A 15617-nucleotide genomic window follows, 5' to 3' on the forward strand; every position below is an offset into this window, starting at 1 on the left:
TTTTAGAATCCCCCCCCCCCAATATATTTAATCTGCTACCTGTTTTCCATGGGTTAGACCATGAGAAGCCTTATCATATCAACACTTACGTAGGATACAACAAGTTATTACTACATTCCATCATCCTAACGTAACACCTGAACAAATAAAGCTAAGGGTGTTTCCTTTCACCCTAGCTGCCAAAGCAGCTGCTTGGCTAACAACACAAAAGCCGAACTCTGTCCACACATGGAAAAACTAGTTAAATTATTTATGGAATAATTTTACCCACTACAGAAGACTGATGAGATGCTTTAAAATATACACTTCTTTCGCCAAAAGCCTTAAGAATCTTTTTTTGAGACTTGGAACCATTTCACTGATTTTCTAGTAGAATGTCCCCATCATAATCTTGGTAAAGACACACTAGTTCGTGCCTTCTTCAAAGGCATATCCCAACACCATAAGGAGACTTTAGATATCATGAACGGAGGTAACTTCTTAAGTAAAGGAGCCACAGATGCATATAACTTCTTAGATAATCAATCCAAGAAAAGTAACAACTGAGGAGGTAACGATTACTCCCGCTCCACGCCTTCTTCTTCTACAGCTAAAACAACCAGTATGTTTGAGGTAAAACCAAATCCTGAACTTAGAACTTTAATTGAATCCCTCACTCGAAAGGTCGATGCCCTCTCTGTCCATAAACTAGAAGCAAAACCTACTCCTATCATGAATATAAACTCTCCTCATTGTAATTTCTATTTTAGTCCTGAGCATATTGACTTTTATTGTCCTCTTGTCTATGAACATCCACCACCACAGCTAGACAATGTTTGCGCTTTTAATAACAACCTTAACACATAATGGAGGCAAAACACTATTTATAATCAACTACAACAAACTACACCTCCATGTTTTAATAATTAAAATGTTAGGCCTACTACAAACTTCCACCAATTTAACTAAGATCTAGGACAAGGCGATTTAGGTGACCAGAATAGAATTTTAGTGCATGTACCTCAGTACTATCAAAATCATAACATAAACACTCAACAAACCTTAGTCCCAGTCACCCCTCCTATTATCGCACAACCGGCTAACCCATCAAAAGATGACTTATTATTAACCATGATACAAATCCAACAACAACAAACTAATATGATGCAGGCATTGTTCCAAAAGGTACTTGGTCTGTTTCCTAACCAAAATAATAACAAAACAGGCATGTTTCCAGGTTAAGCAATGCCTAATCCTAAGTCAACAAACACTGCCTTTAAATTAAATAGTATTCAGTGTAATTGTATTATAACCCCAGGGGGAACTATATGCCGACACTACCTTTCGTTCTGGGAGAGTAGTTGATAACAAAGTGACTATGCCAAAAGATTGCCCACAAACAGAAGCTGAAAATGAAACCATACCAAATGCTGTAATAGAAACTGAAGACCCTCACTACTATAAAAAAGCTCATATACCACTGTTATTTACAGTGGTAAAAAACCTTTAGCCAGTGTTTTCATACCGTGGTAACAACCACCGTGAAAAATACTTCTAACAGAACCGTGGTATTAAGTATCCTTTATTTACCACGGTTTTTGGAAAAATCGAGGTATTATGATATCAGAAACCGTGGTTAATAGTCTTTACATACGATGTGTGTGATGCCAACCGTGGGAAATAGTAATAATAATTACCACTGTTTGATTGAAACCGTGGTTTTATAATCCCCTTAAACCAATGTTCTTACACTACCGTGGTTTATACTTTTTTTTAAAAAAAAAAAATCCCCTGATTATTTAAAACCTACATATATTTTCACCGTATCCACACTGATTTAAAAAACACATTGCTCAGACAATATATTCATTGTGCAACAAACAAAAGAAACAAATTTAGACCATGCAACAGTGAATTGCTTAAAGAATTTGATAATTTTCACGTCAATAAAGAAATAATAATGACCAACTTGTTCTTCGTTCCAAAATATCAAAGGAGTAATATATTTGTTCCACCTATACATCAAATGAGTTTTACAATGAAAAATACAAATGTTGAGATCAATCCCCAAACCTTAACAAGAAGGGGTCCAAATCTAGCTAAGACACCATGACCGGCTCGAACATTCCATTAGATGAACTTTAGAATTTCAAGTCGAACAACATCAAGTTCATCTTGTGCATAGGTATCTTTGAGTGCTAAGTGTCATTTGCACGATCAATACCATAAAATAATAGAATGCTAAAGAAATATAAGCACAAGCAGACATCTTAATAATATATAATGTGTAAACTACAATTTACCAGCCCTAAATCAATTGTTGCCCCCCAAATGAAGCTTGACATTTGCTTTCTTATTTTTTTTGTTTCCACAATCTAAAGTGTAAATCTTTGGACAATGTAACATTTGAGTTATATATCACGTGTAAATAAAATACTTACATACCTGTTGCTTAATCTCTTGTTTTCTTATTTGCATTGTTACCTAACTTGAGTGTTGATGGAGGTTGGGCTGCTTTGGGATTTAATGTCCTTTGAAAGCCATTAAACGTCAACAAAGAAAGTGAGTATACAATGCATACTGTTTGCGACATCAACATGATAACAACTAATGTGAAACCATAAAAGTCAAAGGAGTATAGAAAATTCATTTTGAGCATCTTGTCTTTCAAAAAGCATAACAACAATTACTAATATCCAATCCTTAGGTGTCTAATGAACTACTACCCAAAACAAAATTTGCTTAAGAGTCACAATAGCTTGAATTAAGAGATCACTTTGGAATTAAAAAGATTCAAGGATTTAAGAAATCACTGATGCAACACACTCCTAGGAGTCATATTTTATGACCAAAAAGAAAAAAAAAATAGATCGATATTATCTAATCCAAATAATTTGACCATACCAATTTCATATACGGGTCGTCTGGCACTTGCAAATGTAATCACAATTGGTGCAAGTCTCTAACATCATATAGACAAACATAGAACTAAAACAAAACAAAGTGAACACGATGCACTTACTTTTGCAAGCACTTTCACTTATCCAAAATGAAGAAAAAAAAGTAAAAGATATGCTTGTGTCAAGGCTCAAGGCTATTAAAAATGATCCTAACAATTTCCCACATAACACATGAAGAAAAAACAAACGTCTAGTCCATCAAAATGATGGTGTAGTTTTATTCATTTTTTCCCATAATATGCAAACTATATCCATGGTCTGAATATGTTTAGAATACATCTTTATGACCTTTTACAAGTATATTACACGACCAGTCCAATTTTATCATCAGCATAGGGAACAATATCCAGGATATGCAAATATAATTATCAAAACAAAGAAAAAGAAAAGAAGAATATATACCACCAATAGTGCAGAAGTTCCACCATGAGCAGTTGCAAGCATCAGTGGATGACCTTGGTGTGGTATCATCACAACAATTTCTTTCGTCAAACACTTCAAAAAGAATATAAAATGGGAGTCAGGCAATACCCAACAAATATACTCATACTGCATTCACAAATTAGAGAAAGTAGCAGCAATAGAAGCAGAACATTGACACTAGGGTTCTTATTGTCTGTAACCAATTATATTCACTAAAGTGACCAAACCAAACTTATCTGAATGTAACCGTGATCAGGTTAAAAATTCCAAGGAAACTCATAGGCAAGAGCTGCTAAAACTTGACTTACCATTACACATTGGTGAGAAGTTAGACTACGAACTAATTACTCATTGATCATTGTCATAGATAGGAACTATGCATTCAGGTTAAAGAGCAATTAGCTATACATCAGCTATGAATCTATGATGCAAGGAATCTTGGAGGTTCCTAACACACAAGAAAGAATGCAAAACAAGGATGCAAAGCTTCCACAATATACAACTTCAGTTATACAAATATCTTATAAAACTATCAAAATTTGTGTGCGCAATTAAGAGAATATACATTGCTATTGCATAATTACCAGTAATCCCAGTAGACCAGTACTATCAGACTCCATAAAACATGACACATAGCACAACCTTCTGTTGCTAATTCTCTATCTTGTATACCGTAATGTAGTAAGAAAATCTCACCTGACTTGTTACTTATCAAAATAACACACTCCATGACTAGAATACTCAAAGTAAGCAGTACATTAGATATACTGGCACATTGCAGACTATCAATTAACGAGGCCAATTACAAAAATAAATATTCATCAACTTCAAATAAATCATCTTTATGACCTTTTACAAGTATAATACATGATCAACGACATTATTTACATGCCCAATTTCTCAAAAAAAAAATGTAAACTTGCATAACAAACATTAAAACGAAATTGAGTAGTATACCTTTTCAAGGGCTTTAACTTCTGCGACAGTTTTGGTATCAAGAGCTACCAAACTATCTCTGATCGCTTTCACTAGTTCCAATGGTGCTTTGCCTTTTGAAGCCTTGAAGAATGAGAATGACATTATTATTCTATTTGCTCATACAATTTTTCCATTTGTCTTTGTCGGCGATAAGGAACTTGGAAGGCATTGCCTATAAGAGTAAAAGGTAAAATAGTGATTAGTTTCATTGCCAAATAAAACAGCAACATGCCTTAACAACAATATGATGAACATATGAAGTATAAGGCTATATCTAAGTAAGTGAATCATATGTTGTGGAGGAGCGGAAAGTTATTTGACAGAAAAAAGGGAGCATAAAGTAATCTATTTGAAAGGTGGAATCGGGACATAAAAGGCAAATTTTCAGTACGTGAAATCTGCATTTGAAGTGGTAAGAGGATTGGAAACTCTATAGCTGAGTGTATTGCAATTTCAGAAAGTTTGGAGGAAGCAGTGAAGGGGATTTGGACGTACTACACTTTGGGTGTAGACTGGAGACTGACTATGTTGCTACAGCTACGAGCTTTTAATACTAGTGCAGTCCAATGGCAAATGAGATCAAGGTGGAGGCAATCACCAGAGAAGATTGTTAATTACAAAATAACCAACGCGTGGAGGGAGGTCAATTTCTCAAACGACAAGGCAGTTAATTTATGAATTACTTCACCTGTATGCACTTCGGCCACTTTGTACATACCACGACAAACCACCATGAATATGTCAATAGGAAATGCTAGATCTAAGCTATTATAAGTTTGATTAAGATGAAATAGTGGAAGTTAGAGCAATCTGTGCTACTGAACTTCTCTACACCCTATACATTTAATTGTTATGAAATTCTGTCATATTTAGCAAAAAAAAAGGGTTTAAATGACAGAAATCATTACTGAGGGAGTCTGAGTAGAACTACTCACAATATTTACTCAAACAACTACTGTGACTTACACAACACTAGAATTCTTGGGTACATGGGGTTCAATTACATCACCAGCATAAACTAGAGGGTACATTTCCTTCTTCAGCTCGTGTGGACTTCTACAATGACCCTGAAATTGATCCAAACAAAAATTATAAATTCATTGTTACAAATTACCTTGTATTATATATGATCTCCAGTCTGATCGCCCAAAGTTTAAGGGTAGATGAACTTTGTAATTCGTACTGGTGTAGAGGTGGGGACTAATTTTTCTCAATTCGCAAACCCTACCGCAAAAAAATGGGGAGAGAGAAGTGGGAGATGGAGAAATTGGGTTTTCTATCGTACGTGTTTTCTTTCCCCTATTTGTTTTGTGTTTAATTTTCTATCGTACCCTTAATTAATTTTTTTTGACTTTCTCCGATTTTTTTTTTGACTTTCTCCGATTGTTTGCTTTTGCTCATGGTAGGTGTAATTATGCCCAAACAGTACGCCATTGGTTTTAAGAAAACGTGGGGTATAGGTATACTAAAAAATAATTTGATAGTACTGTAGTATATGTCTTGCTATATACCACTGTTTTTAAAAAATAGTGGTATTTGCTTGTTCCAAAACTATAAAAGTGTTTTGTACTGTGGTAAATGACTATAAGCCACTGTTATTAGGGGAACAGTGGTATATACCAGTTGACCAACCGTGGTAACTGTAGAAGTACCAGTTAAACCACAACCAAAAGAGAATCTACCAAAAGATCAAATAACGGTTCATAAATATGTTCACCCTCATGCTAAAGATAAAGATAATATTAATAATATTATTGACCCTTATGCTAAGTACAGAGAAAAACCATCGTTTCCCCAGAGACTAGTTGTGTCTAAAAAGGACGATAATTTTGATGAGATTAGTGAAGTGTTTAAAAATTTGACTATTAACCTACCTTTTCTAGATGGTATAAAAAGTCTACCTAGACACGCTAAGTTTCTTAAAGAGTTGTACACCACGAAGAGGAAAACCAACATACCCAAAGAAGCCTTCTTAACTAAACAATATCCCTTTTTATCTGAACATAACGGAATTGTTAAGTACAAGGACCCTGGTTGTCCTACTGTATAATGCACCTTGGGAGATTACTTCATAACAACTACACTATTAGACCTAGGGGTGAGTGTTAACTTACTCTCTTTTTATTTATATAAACAATTAGGTCTCCATTAACTTAAACCAACTGAAATGACTTTGCAGTTAGCCGATCGTTCTATTAAGTATCCCAAATGCGTAGTTGAAAACATTCTAGTTAAAGTTCAGGATTTTTACTACCCGGTTAATTTCGTTATTCTTGACACAGAAGTTGCTCATGATTCTATTCCTATCATCTTAGGGCATCCTTTCTTGGCAACTGCCAATGCCCAAATCAATTGTCAGGATGGATCAATGACTTTTTTCTTTGAAAATATTTCTGTGGAAGTTAACATGTTTAGACTTAAGCATGGACAGCTAGGTTTGCTTGTAGAAGGAGAAGTGAAATCCATTGAGAGTTTTGTATATCACATTAGTGCTTCCGACATTTTCCTTCCCACACTAGTAGATACCCCTCTTAGGGAAGAAAACAAATATCACAATTTCGACTCCTTGAACATAACTGAAATAGATGAAAAATTTTCTACCCTGCCTTCCAACCCTATGGGAGATATAGTCAATCTCACAATGGAAGAGATAGATGAATTCCTTAAAGATGTAGATGAATACCATAATTATTTGGATGTGAACAACCTAGATGAGGAATTCGACAAGTTTCTAAAAGCCTGTGATGAACCACCCTCTCAAGAACTACCTAAAGCACCACCCGACCATCATCCACTTGAACTAATCTCTCATAAATACCAATCATTTACCACCACCAATATTCTCCGCCCTTTACCTTTTTAAAGAAACCTTGAGTTTGCACTAAACCTTCTTGATCTCCTGTGTTTCATGACTTTCTAAACCCATCTGGTGAAGAAGTAATACCCAAGGACAACCCACCTGACACTTTCTCAATTTTCCATCCCTTCCTTTTAAAACTTATCCATATCCCAAGTATTTTCCATAACCATTCTTTTCCTCACAATCATTTACTTGGAGACCCTTTCATTGGAGAAAACAGAAGAAATTGCATGCTATATTAGGTTCTAGGTCCACCAGAATTCACTCTCATTCTACTAAACCACATCGTAGGAAGTTTTGGTGCCTAATTCTATTTAGGGGTACATTCCGTATTAACTATTTATGGAAATATCCACAACTATTTCGGTTGTTGATTTAGGGTAAACTGCATGTTAATACATGTTTTAGATAAAGTCTCAATTATCTGACTATAAAAGACTCATTGTACTCTACGGTGCACTCCATTCCAATCTTATTTTATGGGAGTGCACCATTAAGGTAACTGGACCCTCCTTTTGGAGTGAGTGGTTGTAAGTGCCGGATCTTTAGCCCATGTTCCATGTAACTCACACATTCATCTCTTGCACTTTTTCTCGTTTTTTGAGTAATGTTTCTATATGGAGTGAGTTTCATTTTTATTTCTTTTTTGTAATTTTGTTTTTTCAAAAATCAAACATATAAAATTAAAAAATTAAAACATAAACATATATTAGTAAGTCTAGGATATCTGACTTTAAAAGACCTAAGATTTTTGTAAAATATCTCCTTAATGGAGTATAGACCACAAAAATGTTCAAACTTAAAAACAGTTTTCAAATTTTGTTTGGGGGTGACGTATTTTGGTATTTCATTTCAAAACTTTTTGCCACCCTTTGCACGTCATTTTACTCTAGTATATGCTCGGTTAGTTAGTTAAGTAATTTAATTGTGCTATTGATTATTTCATGAACCCCCTTCTCCCAAATTATTTGGGGGGTGGTATATTTAATTTTAGCACATTGTACGTTTACATATTAAAATTACATGTATAAATATCAAAATATAGAACCCATGGGCCTTGTTGATTTAATTGGGATGCATAATGTAATTAGGTACCTTAATTTCGTAAATGTCACTATTTTGTGAAATTTCATAAGCTAATCCAAGGATACACGATATGCGTATGCTTGATTTGTGAACGTATGGTATTATTTTATTTCTGTTAGAGTACGCTTATGTCCCAAACGCTATTTATTATTTCATGTTATCCCCATAACGAGAGGAACTCATATAGGAGTTGCATATGTTTTTATTTCTTTATATTAGCATAGATTAATCTTCTTTTTTAGGTGCTCCCATTTACAAGCACATTTCTATGGTACTCTCTATCTTTCCTTTTCATTCCATACTTTGAGGGACAAAGTATGATTATGTTTGAGGGTGGTATAGAAACATGTTGTAAATGTTTAAGCACATATTAGGTTGCATATTATGCATTTTTCGATATAAAAATGTTAAAATCATAAAAATAGTTATACTATGCACTTAGTGTTAATGGTATTGTTCCCTTATCCATGATGATATTAGTTTAGAAATCTCACGTAGTACTTGAATTAGGCTTTAATTTTTAAAACTTAGATTAATATGTAGGTAATAGTCATTGCATCTTTTCATGAACATCTTGCATGAGTATCTATGATTGTACTTGGCAGTATTTTTTTGAGACCTAGGTTAAAGTACTTAATACATATCCTGTGAGAATCTAGCCTAAAAGCCTTATAAGAGTGAAATATCTGAGTGATGACACAAGGGAGAAGTAAAATCCGAGTAGAAAAATCACACATCCACTTGCTTGATCACCATACCATATCCTAAGCGAGAATTTAGGTCCTCTTTGGATCAATATAGCCATACATTCTGACCTAAGTATATTTTCTGCTAATCGCCCCACTGAGCCTTTTCATTAGATTTTTTTGCAAACCACAAATCCTTTACCCAATAAAACAAAATAAAAAAATAAAATCAACCTACCTATCTAGATAAGTCTGAGAAATAGCACGAGTGAAGAAAAGAGTTGAGAAAAACCTATGTAAACAAAAATTAGTTAGTTGTTTCAATAGAAAAAGAAAAGAAAAGAAAGTTTCCATCCAAAGAAAAGAAAAATAAAATAAAAAGTTAGAACTCCAAAAAATAGAATCAAAAGAGTTAAAAGCCAAAACAAAAGGGCTAAGGATGGAAACAAACTGTAGAAGCAAAGTAAGAATAAGGTTTTCTCTAATCACATATTTTGAAGACCCTATTATCTCAGACTTGTCTTTTTGAATATCAATTTTCTTCCTTCTTTAACCAACACCTATTCCCCGTATCACCTAATAAAGACCTCTAGCTCAATTAGGATTAATTTGGTGTGATAGTAAGTAGTAGATGTGCTTGATCGACCTTGGATTCCTTGGATTGTCATTGAGATTGTGAGGAAAACGTGTGCCCACTGCACATTGGAGTTAGCAAACATGAGTGAAAAAATCAGAGTGTTATGTATCTTGACACATTCCTTGTGAGAACCTACTTAGAAACGAGATTAGTTAGGACCACATTTTTAGACACTTATATGTTTTTATTATTTATATTTGCTTGAGGACAAGCAAAATGTTGTTTGGAGGTGGTGTGATAAGTACCAAAAAGTGTAGTTTAAACCCCTTAATAGTATTACATTTAGGCTAATTATGTTTATAATAAATAAGAGTTAGTATTATTTATGTGTTTTTGTGTATTTCAGGTTTTGAAGCTGATTATGTGCTTAAAAATGTCATTTTACATGGAAAATGAGTCAAGATGATTTCTATAGGAATTTTATGTTTAAAGCTCAAGAATCAAGAAGAAAAAGCATTTTCAAGCCCAGTCAAAACTGGGAAGTCAAAGTCAATTCGGGTAGAAAAAAAACAGAAAAGTCAATAGAACTTCAAATTAGCATATCTTTAAACTCGGGCCTTGGAATTGGGCCTACTTTATGTCGAAACGACCATCTCAGAATAAGCTTTCCAATGGACCTAGTATTTCCCCAATCAGAGTTGTTAAAATAGACAAAAAAGGTACTGAAGTAATTTCCAATAGCTGTGGTCTCTTTAGACTTAACCTAATGGATTTTGAGATCACATTAAAGGCCCAAAGTCCCCCTTTTTGGCCCATGCACGAAAATATAACCCTAACCCTCTCCTATATAAAGAGAGTTAAGGCTAAACAAAACTAGGCTACTCCCACATTAATTTAGTTGTAATTAGGGTCTCTCTCTCTCTCTCTCTCTCTAGTTTAGTTTATGTTTAGTTAATTAGTTTAGTTTTGTACCCACCATTAGAAACCTTCAATAAAAGCTTAGTTATTTAATTCTCTTTTACTTTAATGTCTTTGTTTTATTGTATTAGTTTAATTAATCCGATAACACAAGGCTAAACCTCCATTAGACGGAGTTTATGAAGCCACGTGAGGATGATTGTTAGTAGTTTGGTTGTTGTTTAGAATAAAATTTCAAGTTTATTGTTATGAGTGTTTAGAGATAAACCTCATAATGATGAACTATAGATTAGAAACTCCATCAAAGAGATTTGTGGGGGTGCTAATCTCTTATATTAGTTTAACAATGACTATAGAGATGTATGTTGTTAACTATGGATCAAAAAAATCGATTTGATGACTAAACTAATAGTCAATCGAATTATGTGGTGGATTAACCATCTCTATATCTTTTTCTCATCTTTAAATTACTGTTTTAATATCTTAAATTAACTGTTTTCATAGCATTAGAATTACTCTCTCATTAGTGCAATAGTTAGTTTAGTCTAGATTCGTGTTAAATACGTACAAGCAAGAGTGGAGAACACGATTACTCCCTTTATCCAATGATGTTGAGAGTATTATAATAACTTGATATGTATGATTTAGTATGGTAGAAACACTGTTTTTACATCTATTAAAAATTAGTTATCAAACATTATGAAGAAGTAAACTAGACTGTTCTTACTATTAGATCAAAGTTTTACTCTCAATTAATCATGCAATATAACTAGAGTAAAGAATTCGTTTCACTCCTAATTGCTTAGATGTTTAACTAATTCAACACATAACAAACAGTAAACAATGTGATAGTAATGATTTCTAAATAGAACTAATATAGTGAATGTTGAATTGAATATATTCTAAATTAAACTAAAATAATTAAATATAAATTAATGAATATGAAAGAGAAAATAGAGGAAGTTTGAATCCACTTTGATTAATACCTAACATGCTAGCATAGAGTTTGTTGCAAACCCTAATCTTTACGTTCAAACACAAGGTTCAAACATAAATGCTAGGAATTTAATGATCCCTAATTACTTATGGTATCTCAAGTCATATAATAATTAGCATGGGAGGAAGTTTAAACCCATTCTCATGGCGGATTAACTAGTCTCTAGCCTAGATTAATTCTACTTATGTCTAAGTAGATAAACTTAGGCTTGAAACTTTTTTAGCAACTACTCTACACTAATATATCAAGTCCGGCCTCATCAAAGCTTCAATCAAACCCCTCTAATAGAGGTTTAGCTATTATTTATTAGACTATCATGCAAATAAGAATGAGAAGAAGACATAGTAATAATAATAAAATATATTAAACTAAGAACTTGAAGTATTTTAATGGAGTTTGAGGCTAATAACATAAAACCTAAATTATTCTAAACTATGGGGGAAGAGGTAGGAGAGATGAGTAGCTCCCAAATGTGTGTTTTATTACCCGTATATTGCTGCATTACAGTCCCTCTTACGTTTAACGAAAAAACAACTCATAAGTTTTATTGTCTTTTTCAGGTTAAGGAGTATTTCAGACCACTTATCATAAAAGCTGTGTCTTAGCACTAAAAGGAGCCATAATCACACTTATTATGAAGACCAATAGTTACTGTGGAAAAGTGCTGAAAAAGTCAAAGTCAACCGATCAAAGCCAACAGTCAAAAGACTCAAATTAGAAGACCAAAGATGGAGTCCCTTATTTCAAATTATGAAGACTTATTCCTAAACCTACCTTGGTCAAGAAAGCACCAAAAAGCTAAAACAAAAGAAAAAGTGAAAGGGGTGAGGTGTCTAGTTTGTAATGGAGAAGGACAAATTTGTAAATGGCAAAAATAGGAGTATATAAACAAAAAGCAAGGGAGAGACAACTCATCCATTGTCTTAGGATCCAAACCATTTGGTTTGTTTATTTTCTTGTCATGTTTTTTAATTCATGTTTTTAATTTCTTGTTGTTTTATTTCATTTTATTTTAATCAAAAGAGAGCTATTGTTTTTCCCTAAACCTCTTTATAAAGCAAAGGTTTAGGTTACAATTTTGTGAATAGGCTTTGGAGTTGTGTTTTGGGCCACTAAATCAAGCCTAAAACCTAATTATTTAAGTCCCAAAATAGTGTTTCTGCTAGAATTTAACACCCTTTTTGTCCACTTTCACTACTCTGATTGGGTCAAGGCCTATACCATTAGAAATCGCTTTCCGAGCCGGTCGTTTTGATATATAATAGGCCCAATTCTGAGGTTTGAGTCCAAAGATACGATATATTGAAGTTCTGTTGACTTTTATGTTCTTTTTCTGCTCGAATTGATTTTGACTTTCCAGCTTTTACTAAGCTTTAAAAGGTTTTTTCTTCTTAAAACTTGGGTTTTAACCATAGAAGTTCTCTAGAAAGCAATTTGATTCCTTTCTCTTGCAAAAGTGACTATTTCTTTACATAATTGATTCCAATACCTGAAATATATAAAAATACGTAAACAATACTAACTCTTATTTATTATAAACATAATTGGCCTAAATGTAATACTATTAAAGGGTTAAAACTACAGTTTTGAGCTCTTGCCAATAATCATGGTGTTCATGCAAAATATTTATGAAAAGATGCAATAACTATTACTTACATATTAACCTAAGTTTCTAAAAAACTACTCTTAATTTTAATGCTAAAATGAGACTTCTATACTATTATCATCACAGAAAAAGAAACAATACCGTTATCACTAAGTGCATAGTATAAATAAATTTTTTTTATGATTTTTCAAAAAGTTTATAAAGAAAAATACGTAATATATACAACCTAATATGTGCCTAAAATTTTCAACATGTTACACCCCCAACAAAAGTATGTTTTGTCCTCAAAGTATTTAAAAGAAGTAAGGATAGAGAGTACCATAAAAGCGTGTATGATGATTTAGAGTACCTACAAAAACAAAGTTAAACTATACTAATATAAATAATATAAAAATATTAATGGACAAAACAACAAAACAAATATCACTTGGGACATAAGCAAACACTAATATAAAATAAAAATACCATACACAACCACAAACGAAGTAAGGTTTACTAGAGCCTAAAGTCATCTCTAGGATCGTCCATCCAAAAATGAAGTTCTTTCGCATCTTGCCATGTAGTGCTCCAATTATTCCCATCAAATCCTCCCAAATGTGCTATCACATTCTCGTTAATAGGTTGGTTAGGAACAATTAAGTCTGGCATTATAGCTATACTTGTCCATACCATGGTACGGAGAGAACGAATGATACGATTTGTACGGCGCATGGTATCCACCATTAAGGTTAATGCTTGATTTAATAGGTCTGAGTCGGGGCAAGGACAAGGGAGTCCCATCTGCATTAAGCTTAAGGCTCGTTAAACTGAGCACCTACCATACATTGTTGATTTGAACAAATTATGCAAGGAGTGCTTCAAAATCATAGTCCAATTCCTCCCGTAGTAACATGTTATCTAGTGGCCGCGGCTACTACAGAAAAGCTCATATACCACTGTTATTTATAGTGGTAAAAAGCCTTTAGCCACTGTTTCCATACCGTGGTAACAACCACCGTGACAAATACTTCTAACAAAACCGTGGGGAAAAATACCTCTTATATACCACGGTTTTAAGTAAAACAGTGGTATTAGGATTTACAAACCGTGGTTAATAGTCCGAAAAGTTTGGTCTTATATTTACAAACCGTAGGAAATAATGATAATATATACGACGGTTGGATACAAACCGTAGGTTATATAAACTGATTATACCTCGGTTCTTATCAAACCGTGGTGTATAGTCATTACAAACCGTGGGTTATATAAATTGCTTATACCTCGGTTCTTATCAAACCGTGGTTTATAGTTTTTTTTTTTTTTTTTTTTTTTTTAAAACCCCTAATTATTTGATTATAATCATATTTATTCAACCTGCAACCTGCCCATTTTCACCATATATATCCACACTGGATTTAAAAACACATTGCTCAAATAAACAATTCATAGTGCAACACAAACAAAAGAAATAAATTTACACATCCAACACAAAAACATTGAATTGCTAACACAATCTGAAAACAATCCATTCCCAATCGAAAATCCAAATTATAATCAATACAAATATATTATAAAAAACCTCCAAACCAACTTATTCTATTTTGTTTTGTATTCGAAATAACTTCACCAAGAACATCCTCCTCTATGTTGGCATTCTCGTCCCAAAAACATTCAACCAAGATTAAACAAAATTTGGTCACCCTACAAAAGAAATAGTCGTGATTAAAAAATAAAATAAAAAAGTACTCATTCAAGGATCAAAACAATTAAAATCGGTGGCATATATTCATTCAAGGAATTACCCCCATGTGGACTCTTTAACAAGCAAGCTTACAAAAAAAATGCAGCATTTGGCACCTTTCTAACAGACGAAGGTAATTGAATGCATGATATAAATAAATATGCTACAAGTACATAGAGCTCGGATAATATAAGCATAAAGAACCTAGATAATACCTTACTCAAATAGCAATGATGATCGTCAGATTGGAGAGCATGCAATTCTTTTTTTTTCTTTTGGTCTTCTTGCTTTTCCCCCTTCATCGAATTGATACCCTACACAACACACTCAACGACAACAAAATGATCTATCGAGCTAGGAAAGTGTCACGCCCCAAATCTCAAACAACTATATATACCTAAGATATATGACTTTTTCTAGAAAATTTTTAGCAAAATCTCCTTTGTATTTTCAACATTTCATAAATAAAAATCATGTCATAACCTGAAAATTTAAGCAATATACTTCTCATTGATTAACCCAGCTACTTAACCGTCTCGACCAATGCGAGGCGGTTTAAGTAAACCGGTTTGCAAATGAGATCACTACAACACTAAGACTTAGTACGTCAGATTCTCATAAATTTAAAAACAACATCTGAAGCTCTTGGATGCATATGGTAGTCTCTTTTTGAATATAAAAGAAAGGAGAATTAAATAATATGAAGAGAAGTTGTGGTCCAAAGAAGCAAGAACAAGATATTGTATACAAGAAGTTGCACTCACAAGATTTGCTATCGCGAATCAGATGCAATGTCCGCATGCATGGGTTAAGAAAATATATTAAGC

General features: G+C 33.3%; 1 long non-coding RNA gene across 1 annotated transcript; it reads right to left on the bottom strand.

Annotated features, from left to right (window-relative positions):
* Positions 1–14550: 14550 nt before the first annotated feature.
* LOC147509099 (uncharacterized) lies at positions 14551–15334 on the bottom strand. Its single transcript, XR_015216495.1, has 2 exons — positions 15006–15334; positions 14551–14750 (listed from the first exon to the last, which is right to left on the bottom strand). It is a non-coding gene; the product is annotated as an uncharacterized LOC147509099 (long non-coding RNA).
* Between the last annotated feature and the right edge of the window lie 283 nt (positions 15335–15617).

Source organism: Coptis chinensis, chromosome 3, assembly GCF_015680905.1.
Source record: "Coptis chinensis isolate HL-2020 chromosome 3, ASM1568090v1, whole genome shotgun sequence".
NCBI lineage: Eukaryota > Viridiplantae > Streptophyta > Magnoliopsida > Ranunculales > Ranunculaceae > Coptis > Coptis chinensis.